The following is a 15,882-nucleotide window of genomic DNA, read 5'->3' as shown; positions in this document are numbered from 1 at the left end:
CTGGATCCAAGTGATGCAAACATCTTTTGGTTTTATTTCGTATGTTGCTCAAAGGTGTTACCATGACCTAGATTTATTCCAGACCATCGGTGAATTAGGATTGTGTTACGTGTTTAGGTTCTCATAAACAGTTACAAAAAAATGAAGAAAACAAATTTTGTAAAATTTAACAAATAATTTATTTCCCTAGAAAAAAAAACAAGGTAAAAATGAGGAAAAGAACCTACGATTTTAAGAATCAAAGAATTAAAAATTAGAAGTCCTAGTAATAAAATGTTTTGATGAATTTGAGTTCGATTCCCGATGCAAATCCAAAATGGAAGGCGATGATGTATGCTATAGCCAGTATAGTACTGATGTATCTACAGTTCTTTGTTGAACCACAGAAAATAATATTCCAGTTTTGAATTCCGAATTAAATGTTAATAAATGTCTTAGTCCAAGAATTCTGTATGAGGACATAAATATTCCAAGGGAAAAGAATAAGTCTCTTAAAATCCAAATAATCTGAAGAAAAATTAAAATTTAACTCCACCTGGTCACAAAAGAAACGAACACCTTGAAGTCTAAGTGTTTGAAAGCCCGACTACATTCTCTATGGAAAAAGATTATACACTAATTTAAGACGCAAAAAGATTACCGTATGAGGGTCACGTGATCACAATCTATAACAATATAGAAAGCTTTACATGCTTCAGATCACGTACTCCCAATATGGCTTCGATTTCACTCTAAAATTGAAATGAAAAGATAAAAAAGAAAATTACTGATTTTGAATCAAGGTCAGGAACTATGTGAGCATTTTAGAGGAACTTACAGTATTGTTAGTGAAATCCCAAAATAATTCTAAATGTTCTGTCACAAGTCCAGAAGTATAGAATATTTTCTGAATAAATTCCAACAATACTGAATGTGCTGATTTACCAATACTTTTGAATAGGTTGATGTACCAATAGTCTTGATGTATCACAGTTTTATAATCCAGAATGTCTTTGAATGAATTCACAATACTCCGAAAGTAATGTTTTTGTCCAAAATCACAATGAACTTTGTAATTCCAATTAATACTTTTTAGATACATAATTTCTCTCAAATTGTGTCTGAACACAACCATATATATTTTCACAGACTGAACTTAAAGGAAGACTATATAAATTTGTTCACCAAATTATATTAAAAATAACATGGCATTTAATGTTTTGTAATAAAGCTAATTGATATACCAATACTATTGGTTATCAAATTGTGATCCGCACATTACGCAATAATACGAATATATGAACATTTGTTTCAACTGCAGGCCTATAGATCAGTGAGGAATTTATACTCTTTCATTCATCATAAATGACATATGAAATCTAAATTAAATTCAAATGGTACACAATTTCGTCGGAGTCCTTTCTTTTTTACATTCCCCTCTCCCCTCTGGTGCGTATGGGAGAAAATAAGCATAAATCTGGAGTGAGAGAAAAACGTATTGCGATGGACGGAAACATTAAAACTTGTACCAAGTAACCTACAGTAGTCAGGTTTGTCGTAACGGTATGTTTACGCTTTCCTTGGGATCTATCTACAGTGTTCATAATATCAATGATACATAGTTTCAATTTAGTCAAACCGTCCCAATGAGAGAGAGAGAGAGAGAGAGAGAGAGAGAGAGAGAGAGAGAGAATTTTACAGTTTTTTGAAATGTAAATTAACGCGGAATAATGACTTGGATGAACTCTCAGTATATAAAAATATTTTAATTACCTCTTGTTGGTTCGTCATTTGGCTTAGTTTCTATTCCACACTAATTTCCATATGAGAGTACGTGAATGCCTGACAGTTTAAGGTTCAGTGTACAAGAGGTTAACCGTGTTTGTAGTGCACTACTTTCTTCATAAACACCAGATTTCATGTTTAAATCAACTTATTACATTTGATATGTGATTGTGAACAACCAGAAAAATCGTAGAACTACATTTTGTAGCCGACACACTCGGTATACACATTTGCCTGGAGAATATGGTAATTCCATTATATAGTGAAAATATGTGTATTTGTATGCGATATAAATAAAATATATGTATATTATGTAAGCTGCATCAATGATATACCACTCGTTGTATACATTGTGAATTGATAGATAACCCGGCAAAAGCCTCGTTTCCTTTTAATGAAAAATTTGTACATCTCGTTGTATATCATTGATACAGCGTAAAAAACTAAACATATATTCTATATTTATACCACATACATTAATCAAAACATGGCATTTATAGTGTTGGTACAAAGCTATTTGAAATACCAGTACCGTTGGTCTATCAAATTGTGATCCGCCCATGGCGCAATAATACACATATATAAACATACCTGCGCGCGTCTGCAGTTGATTCTAGATCAATGATCAATTTCACACATTAATCCTCAGTGACGTATGAAAATAACGGGAAAAGAGGTTTTATTAATCCCCGTTTTCTAAATAAATTTAATATGGGACACATTTTCATCACAATCCTTTCTGCTTTCTATTCCCCCTCCCCTCTCGTGCATAACGTACAAACTACACAGAAATGTGGAGTGAGAGAGAAAACAAATTTAGGCTAGATTAAAACCTTGAAACAGAAATTACACCAAGTAACCGACAAGAAAATTCTTCGTCGTTACGATATGTGTGCACTTTCCTTGCTATTTATCGACAATATTTATCACAGATGCAAAGTTGCAAACCATGTCGACATTATACGGTAAATTTCTCGGTTACTTATGTCTGTCTCTCTGTACCATCGTAGCAAGATACCGGCTAAACTATATGAAATGACGATCGTAGAGGATTTTCGTATGTGTCATTACACGATGTCTCTGGACTTATGACTATGGTGGTCAACGTTAAGTCAAACCGATCAAAGGATGAGAGACGGAGAATTTTAATTGAACCAACCAGACAGAGAGAGAGAGAGAGAGAGAGAGACAGACAGACAGACAGACAGGCAAAGACAGCGATAGTTTATGGTCGGTAATGACTTAGATCAACTGTAAATATATGAGAATATTTTAATTACGTCTTGTTGGTTCGTCATATCGCTTAGTTTCTATTCCACATTAATATATATATGCCCCGGTACGTGAATGATTAAGTTTTGATGTGAATGGTGTAGCTAGCCATGTATTTGTAGTGCTCTACTTTTATCATTAAAACCATCTTTCATGTTTAAATCATAAGTGTGTATTATACTGATTAAATCAATGTGAAGCAAAATAGAAACTAAAAATAGAAAATAATCAACTTGTCAAGATACAAAGGTGATTGTGAATATCAACAAACGGCATAGAACTACACTTTGTAGTGGACACACTTGGGAATGTGAGGAGTTCATTCACTCGGTCAAGACATAGCTGCCTGTAGTAAATCATAACTCCGTTCAAAGGGGAAATATATATATATATATATATATATATATATATATATATATATATATATATATATATATATATATATATATATATATATATATATATATATATATATTTGTATGTGATATAAATAAAATATATGTACAGTATATATGCTGTATCAGTGATATACCACTCGTATAAATTATGCAGTGTGTGTGTGTGTGTGTGTGTGTGTGTGTGTGTGTACACGAATGCATCAAAATTAAGGTTCAGATATCAGATATGCAGCTAATAGTAGGCCTGATTCTATTCTTACTTCCCTAAAACTTTACCGGGGGGGGGGGTCATTTTTGTTTGGGGTAGTGGTTTGACAGAGGAGAAGAGCATGTGGATATGCAATAGCTTATATGTTCTTAGATCTTCTAAAATGTTGCCATTTATCAGCACAAGGATTATACTTTTGGGATAGATTGATCAGCTTTGGTTTTTGGCACATGGTGATTTACTTATTTTCTGCGATATTTGGAGGGCTTGATGCAACACATATCTCATTTATTGATAACAACAGAGTTCAAGAGCTCTTGTCATTACGTGTGCTCTTAGTATATCTGAAATGTTTCTATGTATCGATACAAATTCAAGATTGTTTATTTTCTAAAAACAAACAACAGTTTAGGCTATTGTAATTAGATAATTCAGTTGCTAACATTTAATATGCTCGATTAAAATTAATATGTATGACTCTTTTTATTTTAGCTATTTCCAAAATAAAATTGTTTATCAAAATTCCATAGTAAGCACACTAAAAAGGTTTCGATAAAAAAAGGCGTTATAAACTTTCTGAAAATGAAATAAAAGATCAAGAAAAAATACTGTCTGTTGCACAGGGATTGCGTTGTGAATATCATCCTTTCACTTATCGGAAACGATTGAAGAAGACTGTGCTGAAGAATATATAGGACCCGTAGTAGGCAATGTATAGTCTAGGCATGCGTGCGTTGTACCATATCCATGAGCTGGCTTGTTCATCAAACGTTTCTGAAGCAACTCGTTTTCGCTGAGAGATTTCACTGAGATCTAAGTCACTTATAAATTTTAACTTAGCACCTTTGGGATCAGCCAAGAATTATGGCCAGGAATAGCAGAACAAGAACACCCATGGGTTCCACCGATAATTCCCTCATGTTCAGAAGTTAATACTGAATGTATACATTGAGAATACACTATGGTATACATAAGTTATTAATTAAAGAAAAACCGGTATGTATCCAATTAAAGAAGGTAAGAAGGCAAGAAAGAGGGACATCCTATGGTTGAATCGAGTAACTCAGGTGGTAGTTTGCTACATTTGTTATCAATCTGTCTTCTAAGAAAATCAAACAAACCTGAAAATTTCGTAACTTGTTAAATATAATAATTTAAATTAAAAAAATAACGTCTAAATGAAAATACTACATTTAAACACCGCAAAAATGTTGCGAGATCAAAAGTACTAAATATTCAAATCGCAAAATAACTCGCATTACAATTGCATCGACAGTTTTCGATCGATTACGAAGTATAGAGAATCTAGAAAATATATTTGTAATAAAAAGACAAACATGCACCAAGCATAATGTAAATATAATAAATTATATATAGTCATTGGTAATGGACGAGTGTTGGCTGTTTTTATATCTAAACAATCCGTTCCCATATAAATAGCTTAATGTGCTTGACCTAAATTTTTAGAGCGCTTTGCCTTATTTATTTTATTTATTTTCTTCGGTGTGGTGGGGGTGGTCGAGGTAGTTTTTCTTTTCAAGTACATGTACATGATATCTGTTAAACTGAACCTCAGAAAACTTACACGATCAGTTGATGGGGTTTGTACTCGACGTGTCGTAACTCGAACACTGTTAGCAAAATACTTCAGAAATCGAATCTGCTCGATTAATTAATTATATATAAACTCATTTCAATCACAGAGGAGGAGCATCTTATTTTGGGTCCTTATTAACCTGTTTTTCTTCTTTCTTATTCTTCCAAAACATCTGTCAGTATTGGTTCAAATAAACAAATCGACACAAATTTTATTAAGATACCAACTTTTGTGGTCCGATAGATGTTTCTCTAAGACTATTTTGTAAGTGAATAACGTTTCATGGGTTTGTTGAGTATAATGTTCGCGTAAATCAAATGGTTAATTAACTTGAGTCGTTATTGCTGGTAAGGGTGAGAATGTGCATGATATATTTTTCGACCATATGTTGTTGTTGTGTTGTTGTTGTAGGGTTTAGCGCCATTTTTCAGCACACGATAGGCTATACATGGCGGCCAGTATTAATGGTGGAGGAAGAACCCGGAAAACCCCCGGAATGAAGCACCGACCCACGAGAAGCTACTGGCAAGCTTTCTCACATACCCACATTAGGACATAGTACACAATTAATTTTACTATATGTTCTCTACATTTGTTTCTCAGTACTGACCTTTCCACTGTGTGACAATCAATGCAAATCATATGTTAATCTAAAATGCCTTCAAAGATGACTTCACGGTGAAGTTCTTGTCAAAGGTTGACCTGCTCTTTTTTTAGATTATTGACTGTCAACATAACAGCATGTAACCAGAACACGAATTTCACTTCCGGATCATCACCAAGGCCTTATTACTCACTGTGCACTGTCGCCAAAATACATACAGACAACAACACCCTGAGCTCATATTATCAAGAATAAACAGTTACCTTTAAATCCCTACCAAAAATGCATAAATAAAACTCTTCTATCACCACCAAAATGAGAGAGTAAAAAATGTTCTAAAAATAGACTAGAACTACATTCGTGGGTACTGAACTGGAAGCATTAATTGTGATGTAATTCCATTAGCCGAATCCGAGACTCGAACCCACGCAGACAGAGGTGAGATGGCAGTGATCCGTAACGGAGAGCGTTTTAGACCACTCGGCCACTCGGGGCCCCGTCTCGAACGTATGTAGTGCCAGTTACAATAAACATGCCACATATTACTTTATCTTCCTTGTGAGATAAATATTACTGTAAATGGGTATAAACTAAACAGCAAGATTGTTTATGCCAAAATTCTTATCGTTAAACATGCTTAGCAGAGAGAAATATCTATGACACCGAACTTTAAATGTACACCAATATCAACGGTGTTGGACTAATCTGAGCCTAGCTAACATTTGTTTTATTATATTATTAATACTGGCCGCCATGTATAGCCTATCGTGTGCTGAAAAATGGCGTTAAACTCTATAACAACAACAACGACAACAACATTATCACGTTTTGTTTAGCATAGGAAACGTATGATTCTGATCATACATAAATTCGTCTCTACAAACCACCAAGATGTTAGATATAAATATATGCATGTTAGTGAGAATATGTACACTATTTTGGTGCGCATACATGTATAATGATGCCTGCGCCATATTGATTTGGTTGGTCAAGCACCTGAGATAAACGCTAATTTAAATATAATATACCGACCTAACCAAATATCAGGTCTCACAAATCCGTTTTCGGTTATCTTCTCCGCAGTATACACCATTGACTGGGCATTTTTTGTTCAGTCTACACCGATGAACTACTACACTTTCGTCTGCCGGACGTTACGTCAGCCACTAGATCTACTTCATTTGATCGATAATTTATTGAACATCATAGTTACGTTTCATTTGCTTTCACGTAATTCCATTATGAAACTTTAGCGATATTTGTCTTATATAGCCATTACAAAACACCATCCTGATTTATGCTAACGTTTTTTAAGTCGGTTCGAGGGGCAGAAATTTGTATATTGAGGCCGATGTCTAGTCAAAATTTCCACCTTCATACGAACAAAGGCGGAAATTTATAGAAATGACGTCGTGAAATGGTCAAAACAAAGCAGTTAGTTCTGGATTCTTTAATGTGAAACAAGAACAAAGCAAACGTTAAAACATTTCATTATAACTATATTTCACCGAAATCATCGAAAGAGATTAAGAAAGGCTAAATTTAAAGTTCTATCCTGTAAATTTCATTCTAGATTCTAGCCATTTATACAGAAACGTTTGGTACTGATCTTGTATATTGATGAAATAGGTTCCGAAGAGGTAGATTTCTTTAAGAAACAAGACCATCGGGAAATTATAATCGGACTATTTACATAACTGGCCAGAGTTCTGTCCAGGAGTAGAAGAACCGGACTACTTCCGGAATAAGCCAAAAGTTGTCTTAGAAGTTTGGAGCCAGTGTGTCACCGGGATCGACCAAGAATTCTAATCTAGAATAGCAAAACCGTAGTACCCACGGGAACAGCCAATATTTAGGTCATGTAATATTTTACTGTAGTATCTGTGAGATCAGCCATGTGTACTATTGAAATCAAAAGTCAGCATACTTGAACAAGTTACGAATACTATGAGGCAGGTTAATTTTATGCATCCAATGAAATTCACTATTAAGTATAATGAAATAGAGGGAAGAAAAAGAAACTGGATCCTTGCACCAGTTTTTGAGTCATTGTTTATTACTCTGCGACACTTGTTTTATATTAAGTACGTAGTGGGTTATAGGTCGGGGTGGGGGAAACTTGGAGTGGTCGTGTGTAACTTTATGCGAAGATTAAATATTACGAATCACAAACCGGGAATAATATCAAATGGACAGTGCAGCGCGAAGTTTAAGTACTGTGAAAAATATGTCAAATCAGTAGTGCCAAATATTTAATCCGTAAAGGCCCAGACATATACCTCGAATTGCATAAAAATCATATTAATCATTCTTTCCAGTGAAATGAATACATTTGTAGTCTTAAGTAGTGCCTTTCAGAAAGTGACCATAATGTGGCGGTTGTATAACTTTATATACACATTGTAGGTATGTAACTGGCTTTGGTCACTGGAGCTAGAAAAGAATCTGTTGAATTTCAATAATAATATACACTTAATGGTCATAGAAGACAAATATATATCCACCTGCATTTAACCCATGGATTTATGCCCAAACGCAACTCGTATTTCTTGTCATAATTTGGAAATACAAATCATATGGCGCATAGCAATCCTTTCAAGTGCACTGGATCCAGGAAGGGATCACGTGTGTCAGGGATTGATTAAGATAAATGCAATAAACTGACAACGAGCAGTGCGAAACTAGTATCTAGCTAACCTAAACGCTTTCGACTCTTTAATGAGTCTTTTTCAAAGGCAAATAAGAAACACAGTCAGGACAAACAAATAAGACAGAAAAACGGTTATGTTTGCAAACATTTACATGGCTGTTTCTACATGAATTCAAACTTTTAATTATATTATGTGATCTAGTTTATTTGAGTTTGTTATAACAGACCTTTCAAGTGCACTGGATTCAGCAAGGGATCACGTGTCAGGGATTGATTAAGATAAGTGCAATAAACTAACAATGAACAGTGCAAAACTAGTATCTGACTAGCCAGAGCGCTTTCGACATTAAATGAGTATTTTTCAAATGTAAATACGAAACATAGACAAGACAAACAAATAAATACAAAAACCCTTGTGTTTGCAAAAGTTTACATGGCCGTTTCTAAAGGAATTAAACCATTAAATTTATTATAATAAATTGTTGCATTTTTATTTTTGCATAATAATAAATTTAAAGATTGAATTCCTGTTGAAATAACCATCTAAATTTTTGAAAACACAACAGGTTTTGTGTTTATTTGTTTGCCTTGCGTATGTTTTGTATTTGCCTTTGAAAAAGACTCATTAAGAATCAAAAGCGCCCAGCCTAGTTAAAATATTAGTTTTGCACTGTTCGTTGCCTGTTTATTGCACACACACACACACACACACACACAATTTCCGTCAAAAATGATACTAAATCTACTGTAACGTAGTAGATTAAAACACTATTAATATTAAATATCATTGATCAGTGTATCCTGCTGGACATTGGGTACCATAATGAGATATTAATTCACTGCTGTATCCTTCACCTGTCGCCAAAATACTTCAATAGCGCAAGGTTGATATTTTTGGCACAGATGGATAAACTTTGACCCTGTCATCCGATATGACAGGTATAAAGTATTACGGTTATCTGGTTTCATTGACATCTGACACATTATGATCTCCTTAGTGCGATTTTTTGGTGTGTGTGATAAAATAGTTATGTAATTTACTTGTAAGGACAGAGTTTTAAAAAAAAATCGTTGCATTACCCGTATATTCATCATATAACCAACATTATATATATAGTAATCAGAACTCCTCGGATACACCACACATATTTTATAAGATATGATTTCACTGAAAGATAGACGAATGTATAATACTCTCACACAGCAAATATATAAAAGCTAATCTTTAAATTGTCAAAATAAAGCAATACCAGTTTTTGATAATACAATAAACTGGTCAGAAAAAGAAGCGAGTCCATTTCGCAGTGATTTCGTTGTAAATCCTTTCATTTATTCGTAGCGATTAAACAACGAATTTGTCGTCCTTGTTTCTAGCTTGCGCTACATTCCAGTGACTTAAATGTGGGTAAGACTTGAAACACATGGACGTGTTTCCAGATGTTACAACTTACAGGAGGATTTGTGATACTAACAGAGGTTCCAACACATACCTCTGACAATGCTATCGTGCCGCTTAATACGTGTTTGGTAGTTCGGTAGGACAGAACTAGCGGATTGTGCAAAGTTAATGAAAGAAGGCAGTATCTGCATTCAAGAAGGTCACAAGCACTGGTGAACATCTCACCAACACAAGAGGCTATCAAACAGGACACAATGCGTGCAACCGATCAAGTAGAACATGTGTCGGGAAAGGTACAGTAAAGAGATCCCAGCTTAACAAAGTCCCACTGACTGAGGGTTGGAAGGGAAGGGCAAGTCTCCATGGAAACTAAAGTGGACAACTTTTGGTCACGCTTAAGAAAAATCTTATGAACTGATAAATATTAACTGCAAGAAGGCTCGCCGAGCCCTGTTCAGATGGAACATGGCCTGTCTCAAGTGAACTGTTCCTGATAAACTTAGAGGTTTTAATTACTGATGAAAATCTTTGTCAATATGAATGATTTGTGTGCTAATGTTAAGAGTTTGACACAAAGGTATCATTTATAAATAATTTGCTTCTGTAGAAAAATAATAGCGAACATGTTCACGCTTATGTCCTATAATACCACAGAAATTTTTACATATAACCAAGGTATTTGCAACCTTAACTTTGGTTCCAGGATGTTTGATGTTAATGTTGGTTATATGATGAATATAAAATAATTTTGCAGAGACAGTCTGCTAATTAACCTGTTCAATAACATTGTTTTATAGTGAACAACTGGCATGTATGTTTATTTAATTAAAAGCGATAGTATATGATTCAATATTATACCAAAGTATAAACATGAATCGTTGTGCATATATATATATATATATATATATATATATATATATATGAAAATACATCTAAAAACTCTTATCTAAGTCAATTTCGAGCTTTCAGTAACCCCTTGAAACATTCTCTTGATGTAGCTAGGATTTGTAACCGAGCTTCGTTGTAAACAAAATTGAAATTCATGTATTTCAAAGCAGGAGTAGATGTGAAAAAATCATGTTCATACCCATCATCAATTTACGGTATGGAAACTTGAGAAAAAACTGAATTGGTTATGGTACGAGATAAATTAAAGCACAAAATAAGTTGTATATTAACTATAAATATAAATGTAGAATGTATCTATATGAATTCAGAAATAACGAATGATACTGGAATTATTTTCTTACCTCAAACTTAACATGACGAGGTGAATCACACTTATCTATACTTCCTTTCTAGTCAGCATACACATATTTATTGTTATTCGTGTAAGCTATATCTGGACAGGACAGTTTGTATGACTTTTTAGTGTAGTTTCCGATAATAAAGATAATAACAATTATCATTTTGATGACCATTCGATGTAATCTGCATCAATATTCGACGTCTGCATTATGATTTAAATGTTTGCATGTCTACAGTGTTTTAGTCTAAGGTAGATAATCCCGTTAGCCAGGTACAACGACAGTTCCTGCCCTGTAAGTTTAATGTTTCTTGATGGTCAATTTGCAGTACATAAAGTTACGTAGCACATCACAGTTTTTGTTTCTGTATAAAAATAAACCAAACTCGACAAGTATAAAGTGAAAAATTGAGAAAGTCTTAGACTGATATACATTGATTTACTAATAACGTTTGAAGCTACTCTGTTACACACGACAATATATTACCAATGGAATCAGTATTTTATATTATATAGCAGATAATTCTTAAAGCAAACTCAAATGCACACTTTAGACGGCCGACGCCAAAACTATTAAGCTTAGTGGTCATTTTACAGCAGAGATCCATCGCTTGGATCTACAGGTAATATACCCAACTTTGCTGAGTGATGCTTTTAAATGGAAACTGAATACGTGTCACCCATCTTCTTTTTTCAGTCTTATATAGTGCAGATTACAAGTTCATCCTCATACAAGTAATTTCAGCCACAGTTTCGTATCTACATCGGGTTGTAACTTCTTGCTATGCATTGGACTCTCAATGGCTCATATGAATTTCATGATTTCATCAACAACAAAATGCACTAGCCATGATTTACACATACACACACACAAGTAAATATATACTTTGCTGAGTGATGTGTGTATATATATATATATATATATATATATATATATATATATATATATATATATATATATATATATATAAAGAGAGAGAGAGAGAGAGAGAGAGATTTACTACACATCTACATGCAATCATTTGGAAACTGTGGTGTCTTATCTTATACCGCCATCTGATCTATAATACGTTATAAAGTGAAATACCTAACTACAAGGAAATGCCACGTGAGAGTGCTCCAATGTTAAATATCAAAGTTTGTAGGCTTGCAAGCAAAATATCAAATTACATTTATTTAATGATTAAAAGGTTCTATAGGCTTTTCTCCCGTTACCCTCAAAGCGGATTCCACACGACGCGGGGATCGTCTGGAGTATGCATATCATCAAGCATGTTTTAGTTCGTAACATTTTGTCAAGTTTTGAGAACAACGTTACCACACAAGCTGAGGTAAGATGTTTATTTCATAGTTAATGGTTTTTAAAAGATATGTCATGGCAACAGTGGGACATATGACGTAATTTGCATGTTGGATACTACTTTTTGTTCAAGACCTATTCTTTCTTTAAAGAGAGCAAATCAATCTATTGTCTTATGTATATTAAATGGACTTTATTATATTCTGTTTCTGCGAAAGACTTTCAAAGCCACATGCAAGAAGAACAACGCTTCCGTCTGATTCAATGTACAAAAAGTGAGTTACCTCCCTTGCACCTCAATACTCTAAATGAGAGTACTTTGGTTGACTGACATGACCCATTATTGCGTTTACATTACACTCAATGTTCTTGAATATTAATGCATAGCGTGAAAAGAATGATACTTTACGACAATTGTACCAAGGACAATATTAGCTTACGCTTGAAGATAAAACAACACAGTTTCTCTTATTAACTGAAATTTAAAAGTAAAAAATAAAAATTAAAATAAAAACAGGTGGGAGTCCTTGACTATATGCATGAAGCTACTAATACGTTTTGAAGTTAATCCCTTACTTTCTTTTCGACAAACTAAAACTCATATATGCTCTGGTAAATGCATGGATTTTCATGCTATACTGTCTCCATTTTTGGATCATACATGCAAAACCAACCCAGCAAGTTGATTTCCATGTAAGGAACCCATAACTGCCTTTGGTTCCAAAAGCCTAAAACGTCAACTAATGGCTCACCCTTTGGAACTGTTTCGTTTCTATGTTTTGAGAAAAAGTGTAAAGTGTGTTCGCTGTGCTTAGCCATCATGTAAGAGTAGTTTTGATTTTAGTGGACAAAAAAATCCATTGGCGTCCTTGTCATTAACAATTTCGTCGTCTAGCTGGGAATAAAGGAGTTAAATGGCTTTCCACTATTCCAGAGCTCTACCTACCTAAGCTCCGTTCTTGAGAGCATCATGGACAAGACACGTTATACTCTAAACAGCCATCCCAAATCAAGTACTCAAAAATGGTTTGTTACCCCTAGTACAGAGGTTGTCATTGTGTGGCGGTTCTTGCATGTAGGTACAGGTATACATAGTTCAGTTGTTTGGATTTGTATACATTATCCAAAATGCACACCGCCAAGACAATTAGATTTTTTTAACATATTGCGCTAGAACTGCTCAAATGTCTGTTTTGAAAACAAGACTCCAGTCTTCCTTTCAAACATCCGTCACTCATTATTCAACCCTGGCATATAAAAGAAGATCGAGTAATTATAATACTTCTGCCAAATACTACAGACCCGACTTATCCTTGCCCATATCACTCACAAGCTAATGCACGCTGTATTCATTTTTTTCTCAGTCAGAACAATTAAATGCATCAGTTTTAATCTTATCGATTGTGTCTGCAACATACGCTTGATAAATATCCAGACATACATCATCCTTCGTCATCCAGAACCTACTAGGCATGTAAAAAAAATCAACTTTCATTTGATCATAGATACAAATATTATATTTTAAGAAATTTTTGTTATGTTTCATGCTGTTAATGATGGTTACTGAAAGACGATATTTCAAAACATGTTTACAATAATTGATTTTCATGCGTTTCTGCGTTTGGCGAAATCTTGCAGTGCAGTTAACCCCAGCTTTGTTTATTTTTATTAAGTTCACCTTTCTGGGAAGGCACTATCGATAATTAGTTGGCGTTACAAATGTTCAGACGATCATCAGTTTACCCTTACACTTACAGATCAATTGGTCTCGTTGACGTTACAAATATTCAGACGATCATCAGTTTACCCTTGCACTTACAGATCAGTTTGACTCGTTGACGTTACAAGTATTCAGACGATCATCAGTTTACCTGTACACTTACAGATCAGTTTGAGCTGGCTGAGTTCATTGTTTCAGACATATTGAGATTCGATGGTCAGGGTCCTTCTCTATGTATCTTCCGAATTCTCCAGTTATAAGGAATTATTTTCTGGAGCACCTAAATCATGCACTAATGTTTTTGCAGTTTCAATCTTCTGAAGTTTACATACTATAGTTTTTGCGTAAGGGTTGCCACCTAAATGGAGTATACGGTATGTCACATTTAGATTCACCAATCAGACGATTAGGGTGGCGAAGTCGGATTCATTTAGAAACTAAGTAAATAGTAGACAGTTTCAATATTTGATGGCTTATATGTTGTATATCATTTACTCACGCATAAACTGCCAACAACTCTTTCCCTATGTATGTTTACTATTAATGAAGCAGATACTGTTAGGTATACAACCCCCTACGTTTATTACCTATCATGTCATTGGATGCCCTCTGTTTTTATTCCTTTCCTAGGTTGAGCACGTTTACATGTTTGGTATATAACCTTCAACACAAATATGCATTGGCAAATGGGCACACTACGACTGAGAGAACTACGACTGAGCTTGCACGGGTCTGGTTCCCGACGGATATTGATCATGATGGCACGTACAGCATGTGACACAATAAAAAGATCATCAAGAACGCATAACAAGTTGGTTCACTGGTTGTCATGTGTTATAGGACACCACTGAATTGTACAATTCCTGTTCAGAGATTCGAGTAATTGGAGCTTTGTGTTACTTTAAGTACATCGTTGTTGGAGTTCAGGTGTGCTAAGTGTATTCCATCTCATTTCTTCACCCTCCGTCGCAATGGAATCCATCATAGCAAGGATTAACATCATTGATACCTATTTAATTTAATCTCATTGACATAAAATCTATTCTAAAGTACAGAATTTGTATGCATACGGTAACATTTATTTGGTGGACTAGTCCCCATCACCAAGAATTAAGTTATTTGAATTTATTCACATTTAAAGTCAAGCCTGTATTTGACATGGTTTAGTTCTAAAATTAGTTGGCCTGATTGACGTGTACCTTGTCTTTATTACATCCATATAATCGAAGCATAATACTTAGTATAATATAAATCAATCAGGTGACCTGAATCGATGACTTTGTATGTGTACGTGCGTCTCCGTGACTCCATGTTCAAACAGAGAGATGGATTCCAGTATATCCGGACTAATAAATAGAAATGAATATAAGTGTTATTTCCATTACTGCTCCCTGTTGTGTCGAATGTTTCATAAGGCAGATACATTGATGGATAGATAGACAAAAAAAAATGAATCGATAGATCGATCGATAAACATAAAAGAAAATGAGTGCTTTCAAAATCTGTAGCACAATAAACCAATCTAAATAACACACCACGATTTCCGTCCATTAACCAACGAAAATAAACTTGGTGAGATGAAAAGGTATCGTGCGACCATCTCTTATCACTCGAGGAATGCACTACAACGTATGCATAACAATAAAAGTACAGTGTATGATGATATTACATGCTAGTTCTACAAAATGTGTTGGCACGACTTGGATAATTATTTTTAAAAAAGT

The sequence above is a fragment of the Sinohyriopsis cumingii genome, chromosome 9 (assembly GCF_028554795.1).
Source record: "Sinohyriopsis cumingii isolate HCF-2022 chromosome 9, ASM2855479v2, whole genome shotgun sequence".
Taxonomy (NCBI): Eukaryota; Metazoa; Mollusca; class Bivalvia; order Unionida; family Unionidae; genus Sinohyriopsis; species Sinohyriopsis cumingii.
This window is presented reverse-complemented; position numbering follows the sequence as displayed.